Here is a 7,243-nt window from a genome sequence, read left to right on the forward strand (position 1 = left end):
ATCTTAGCATTGACTTCCTTAGCCATTAGGAAGGAACCGAGGGAGCTAATGTACAAAAAGCAATGGAAATGGAAACATTACAGCTTACACACACTCCTCACACACACACACACACAACACACACACACACACACACACACACACACCACACACACACACACACAAGCTAGATATTACTGGAAAGTGGTTAATGTTCATGAATTCAAGGCTGTTGGTCACTCAGTGTATAAGTAGTGTACGAACATGTAGGTCGATAGTGGGCCCCAGACAAGATAACACATGGTAGCAAGTAGCATGTTGGCTGGGGTACAATTCAAAATACATTAAGTGAAACAACGAGAAATGGTTGTGATATTTTTTTCTTGTTTTTTTGGCCAGAATCTTGGTTGGTGGGTAGGTCAAAAACTGTCTAGCCTATAAACTGTCTACAACCAAGTCAGGAAAGGTTCATGATTTCCACTAATTCAATTCAAAAGTGGAAACGTAATATATGGATTCGATTACACAACAGAGTGACAACATTTCAATGTCCATTTTGATTTATTAGTGTCTTACAGCCTAATGAAAGACCCAAATTCAGTATTCAGAAAAATATTAGTAATCAGTTTCGAATGAATTGTAGGACTCACGATGGTCTACTCTAATCAGGCTAAGTAACTCAAATTACCTGCAAAGGTTTCCTGGAGCCGTTTAAATGTTTTGTCTCTAAGTTCTAGTTTAGTAGGCTACAAAATCATGGGAAGACTGTTGACTTGCAGTTGTAAGAAGACGGTCATTGCCACCCGCTCCACGAAGGGGTAAGCCACAAGAAAGGTACATTGCACCAATTAAGGCTGGCTGTTCGACAGTAGTCCAGGCAGATATCATAGAAAGTTGAGCGGGGAAGGAAAAAGTCGTGCACAAGCGGCAGGGATAAACCGCGCGACTTGAGAGGTTTGTGAAGCAGCGGCCATTCAAGAAGTGGGGTAGATTCACAGAGTGGACTAAGGCTGGAGTCAGTTGCATCGCAAGAGCCACCATCTGACACAGTGTATCCAGAACATGGGGCGTACAACTGTCCTCTTTGAACCAGAGACAGTTGTCAGAAAGCGTCCTGGTAGCCTGAGCTAGGAGAACAAAGACTGGACGGGTTGCGTCAGTGGTCCTTTTCAATGATGGAAAGAAAGTTTTGCATTTTCATACTGGCTGGTGTTCGGGGCTCCACCTTGGTTTTATCAAGTCAACAGTTTATGGCAGCCATCCTACCAGCGAAATTTGTACGAGATTTTAGAGCACTTCATGCTTCCTGTAAGCCATAATCATCTAAATTAAAAGAAAAAAAGGCTTGAAATATTTCACTCTGTGTGTAATAAATCTATATAAAATATGAGTTTCACTTTTTGAATTGAATTATTGAAATAAATTAACTTTTGTACAATATTCTCATTTATTGAGATACACCTGTAGATAAGTTGTACTTAGGTGTGGAATTCACAGTATGTTCCCAAAGTTCAGAACATATCTACACACTCAAGTATTGGGCCGCGATGTAATGTTGTCATGATTCTCGGAAAGAGTTCCTTCCAGTTTTGATGCTGTTTACTATGCCAGTAAATAGTTTAGCTAGCTAGTTAGCTGTTGGACTGTGAGAATGCTGAGGAGAAGGGGAGTTATGGGGAGAAAACCCAAGGAAACTCAGTTTATCTTAGTATATCTCTTTGAAATGAGGCTGAGAGTTCATCTAGAGCTCAACTTATGCTTTAATCAATTTTTTCCAGTTAATCACATTCGATCGCCTGCTGGGGCTACACAGACCTGCTCCACAGGCGCACAAGGTGTTCTGCCCTGCGTTGGTAGTATTACTATTTAAACAGCCAAATTCCTCGCCAGTGTCTAGGGACCATTTTAGGGATGCACTGCACACCATATTAAAAGGTCCAGTGTTGGGTCTGTCCATTGGGCTATTGTAGAAACATGGCGGTTCAACATGGCGGTCTATGTAGAAGAAGACACACAACCTCTGTAGATGAAAATGGTTCATTCTAATAAAAACAAAGCAATTCCTATATTCAGGTGATTATACATTAATAAAAACATACATATGAATATTATATTCAGTTTCCTAAATGTTACATATTGGACATAAGAGACTGCTACCTCACCTGACATCTAGTACTGGTATGTTCACCATAATGCACTGACAATCAACCTACACATCAAGTACACATATGAACAGGAATTGGATTGGAAGCTGTCATTTCTTGACACCTGTAACAAAAGAAAACTGACAGAAAGTGCTATTTTTTAGTCCCAGATGCTGTAAATTGGAATGGCTACTCATGCTGATAAAGCTCTATTAAGAGCTTTAAACCCCTTACATATGGCTACTCATGCTGATAAAGCTCTATTAAGAGCTTTAAACCCTTACATATTTGTTGTCATTTTGCTTCAGGCCTACTTGTGGGCTGTGTTTTGGACTGTTTTACAGTGTGCTCACGGAGGCTGTTTGATGGAACTATGTATCCAGCTGAGTATCACCATGTTGGGAAAGCAGCTAATTCAGAACAATCTTTTTGAGATTGGAATACCGTAAGTATGCAACACTTAAAATGATGTAAATAATGCTTAAAAGTTAGGCTAAATTTTGGCGATTGAAAACTAGCATGGCCATTTTCAAAGGGATCCCTTGACCTCTGACCTCAAGATATCTGAATGAAAATGGATTCTATGAGTACCTACGAGTCTCACAACACGTTCCAAAAAAGCTGGGACAGGGGCATGTTTACCACTGTGTTACATCACCTTTCCTTTTAACAACACTCAATAAGTGGTTGGGAACTGAAGGACATTAATTTTGAAGCTTTGTGGAGGAATAAGGAAGTTCTGTCCATGATCTTGCTTGATGTACATACTTCAGTGGGCTCAACAGTCCGGGGTCTCCGTTGTCGTATTTTGCGCTTCATAATGCGCCACACATTTTCAATGGGAGACAGGTCTGGACTGCAGGCAGTTGTAACACGTGCAGAATGTGGCTTGGCATTGTCTTGCTGAAATAAGCAGGGACGTCCCTGAAAAAGACGTTGCTTGGATGGCAGCATATGTTGCTCCAAAACCTGTATGTACCTTTCAGCATTAATGGTGCCTTCACAGATGTGCAAGTTACCCATGCCATGGGCACTAACACACCCCCATACCATCACAGATGCTGGCTTTTGAACTTTGCGCTGATAACACAATCCGGATGGTCCTTTTCCTCTTTGGCCTGGAGGACACAACGTCCATAATTACCAAAAACAATTTGAAATGTGGACTCGTCAGACCACAGCACACTTTTTCCACTTTGCGTCAGTCCAATCTCAAGATGACTCGGCCCGAGAAGCTTTGGCGGCGTTTTCGGGTTGTTGTTTGAAATAATTGCTTCTTGGCCATGGTTTAGAAGTTTACTTGACTTTGTAGATGTTAGAACGAAAACTTGTGTAAAACTGACAGGGTCTGAAGGTTTCCTGAGCCCATTGTGGTAATATTCCTTTTTTACCAATGATTGTCGGTTTTAATGCAGTGCCAACCTGAGAGACGAAAGGTTCACAGGCATTCAATTGGTTTCCGCCTGCCGCTTATGTGCAAAAAAGAAGATTCTCCAGTTTCTTCTGATTTTTTATGATTTTTATGGGCCGTAAGATTGATGAAATCTTAAAATTCCTTGCAAACTTTGTACGTTGATGAAAACGTTGTCTAAAACTGTTGGGAATGAAACAAACTCAAAAACCTTGTTTTCAAATTAAAACTGTTCATCTGTGGGAATTGTTTCCAAACATTCAACAGGTGTTTAAAAAAAAAAACTTCCTTCAAACTTTCCATTCTTTTTGTTTGCCCCTTCCCTCGGAAATTGTTGGCAGGCTCCAAAATCAAAAATTGAGTGAAATTTTGCCAAAAAAAAAACAAAAAGTTCAATCAGTGTTGACATTAATATTGTCTTGTAGTGTACCAATTGAATTATGTGCAAAAGGATTTGCCAAAAATCATTGCATTCTGTTTTTATTGTACGTTTTACCTACGTTTAGGCAAAATGTGATCGTATTGTAATTCTTTTAATCCCATTTTTTTAAAACTAAAGTAAAAGAAAACCAACAACCACAAAACAATTTACCTTTCTATGCAACATAACACCCTTAGTTTATGCTTAACACACTTTGCTATTCTAGGCAATTGGAGGAAAACACAAAAGTTTGATTTGGTTTTTGAAGGAATCGATTACAATATCCCATAAAAAACAAATACGCCGATACTGAAAGTTATCCCAAATATCTTCTTTAATCTCTAAGCCTTAAAAAACTTAAGATATATTGCTTATATCAAAACTGAGGGGCTGGATGTTTAGTTTATCAATCATGCAGTCTGTGGAGGTCAAGGTTTTCATTGAAGTTCTGGCCAACCGATCCATTGGAAAGTAATTTTCCTTTTAAAAAAACCCAATTTTTATATTGAGTAAACTTAAGAAAAACTGGGCACCCCGTTTGCTTTTTCCAGTGGGTTAGAAAAGGCCTGGCGACCCATGTACCGAGGCCTTGCTGTAGCGGCCCAGGTTCAAAATCTGAACCTGGGCGGCCCTTTGCTGCCATTTCAATCCCCTCTCCTTCTCTTGCCTTTTTCCTGTCTGTTTTCAGCTGTCCTATCAAGTAAAGGTGATAAAAGAAACAAAAAAAACAAAAAACAAAAAACAAAAAAACCCCCCAAAAACTTAAAATTAACTCTTAAAATTACCTTAATATTTAATCATTAAAAAAATTATATTTTTATCTTTTTTCTTGTTTGAATATCAGGCAACCCCAAGGTTGGGAATGGATGTTATGTTATTTCTTCGGTCTGAGCTGTCTGAAGTATGTGTTAAAATGCTGCAGTGACATGGATCTGAGGAGGATAGACAGGAAGAGTTCTTTCAACTCAAGTCTTTAGGTGTTTTTGGGAACACAATAGGAACAGTCAACTTTAAACCTACTGCTGCTGTTTCCCTTTGACTTTCCCATATTGGCCATTCCCACTGAAGCATTCTCTACCGAATATGTTTCCCTGCAATGTTGTTATCTGTTATGTAATGTGTCCTGTGTGACAATGTCCTGGCTAATATTGCTTTTTACTGTATATATTAATGTTACAGTTATACATTTGCAGTGACAATGATTTTGTAATAAAACTGCTCTATAGGAAAATTATTCTTTAAAACTGTCTTGTGAGGAAACTGTTGTGCTTTTTATTGGAATGTTAGGTTGACGTAATGTTAACTGCAGACCTCTCTCATGCCCTCTGCAAAGCTCATTAGAGTGTTGGAGAATTGTCCTTCCTTCTCTGTATTGTTTCCTCTGTGTAGGAGGAAATGACCCTCTGACATTTACTGCTGCCAGGTCTTCCTGCTATTAGCCAGTCAACCTCAGGAATGAATGCATGAATGTAGAATTATGAACCTGCTGGTTTGATACTGCTTTCTTGGCATGGTTTTGTTTGGAAGATCAGATGTATTATTTCACTCAGAATTACAAGGTTAAATGAAGGTTTGATAAAGGTTCTTGATCAATGTTTAGAGTGGCGGCACTCTGGCAGGTGTTCTATGTCTGTTTTAAACCCGTCACTTTTAATGCATGTTCTCACTAAGTAACATGATTGGTCACCCTGCTGTGACAGATGGTCCTAGAGGCATTGATTGCATCTTTTATACTGGTATATACTCATATATATGTGTTCTATAGTAATTATAAAAATCATCAGCCTGCCGCTTGCATCACACACCACTGTATATGCAGCTTCACACTTCCAAGCTTCACGCCTTCATCACACTCACCAGAACATTCTCTCTCTGTTAACAACCAGCTAAGGAGCATGTCCGGCGCAACCGGCAGAGCCGCACCTTTTTGGTGGAAAATGTCATAGGAGAGCTTTGGTCGGAGCTGGAAGAAGGTAGAGTCTTTCTTTCTTTTACCCATCTGTAATGATCTCCTTTCCCCATTCCTCTACGGTAAATGCTCTTGCTGTTTCTGTGCTGCCAATCTGTCATCCAGCTTTAGATATAAGCATTAGTGTGTTTTTTTTTTGGGGGGGGGGCTATAACAATCTAGAGATTTATTGAAAATGTCAGGTAAAATTGACAGAACAGCACCAAAGCTTGAGATTTTATTTATTATTATATTATATTATTAATGTATTTTTATACTACATTTTATCTTTCTTTCATCATATTTTCCTTATTTACTTTCATTGTATGATAATCATTTTGGTTGTACTAAAATTACTTACTTCTAGGTAACATTTTTTGCTTAAAATAAAAAACATGCAAACTGGACAGAAACAAAATATTTTTTTTCCACTGTTCTAACAATCATCAATGCCAGTTTTGTTAAAATAAATCCTAAATTCGAGTTTTAGGTGAAAATATCCTGGCTGTATGCCTCAGACGGTGGCTGTGAAATGACGATGCGATGTAAATGCGCCTGTCACAGTATGTGCACTAAAAGTTGTTGTTTTTGCCACTGACAGGCTCAGATTGATATTCTAAGTGTCTGACAGCATTATGGAACGGATCCCTACAGAGATAAAACTTTAGTTTAACCAGATACATGGGCAGGACTGGACTCAGGACTCCATAGGAAAAAAACTGTAATTTTACATCATAGCTTTATTTGAAGTGGACAGAAACAAAATAAAACTCAACAAAACAGTCTTTGTTAGTCTTTCCACTGTTCCAACAATCACAGACTCTGCTTTGGTTGAGATAAACCCTCAATTCACAGAGGTAGATGAGATAAGACACAGCCACTACGGAAGAATTTACATTTTGGAGTTTTAGGATTGTGCTAAACCAGAAGGTAATAAGCAGGTCAGCTGTAGCTCATTAAACAGCGTAAACACTTAACCTGCGACTGTCAACATCAGTCTGCTAAATAATGTTGACCTTCTTTAACCACCCTGCTAACAAAACACTGACTATTATTCTACTTGTAAGCGACAGTTACTAGTTTAACTTTGTTTACTTTGTCTCTCCATGCCAGAGCCTGCTGGCTCTGCTGACAGTCAAACACGTCCAATGACACACAGAAGCTGAGAGAAAGGGAGCCTATCTCATATATATATTTTTTCCTTTCAGTAATTAAAAACATGTTAATGTAGAAATGACAAAAAATTAGAAAAATTGGGGTGACTGTGTTGGAGATATTAGTAAAGTAAAAATGGAACTGCTACCTTTTTAAAAGCCATTACAGTGTTTCCTCTAGGATTT

The 7,243-nt window shown here is 38.7% G+C and overlaps 1 protein-coding gene across 1 annotated transcript in view; it reads left to right on the top strand.

Moving 5' to 3' along the window:
• The window catches only part of hspa12a (heat shock protein 12A), a 22,474-nt gene that overhangs the window by 9,164 nt on the left and 6,067 nt on the right, over positions 1-7,243 (top strand). The window lies entirely within an intron of this gene.

The sequence above is a fragment of the Morone saxatilis genome, unplaced genomic scaffold (genome assembly GCF_004916995.1).
Source record: "Morone saxatilis isolate NCDOM2014 unplaced genomic scaffold, NCSU_SB_2.0 Contig19, whole genome shotgun sequence".
Taxonomy (NCBI): domain Eukaryota; kingdom Metazoa; phylum Chordata; class Actinopteri; family Moronidae; genus Morone; species Morone saxatilis.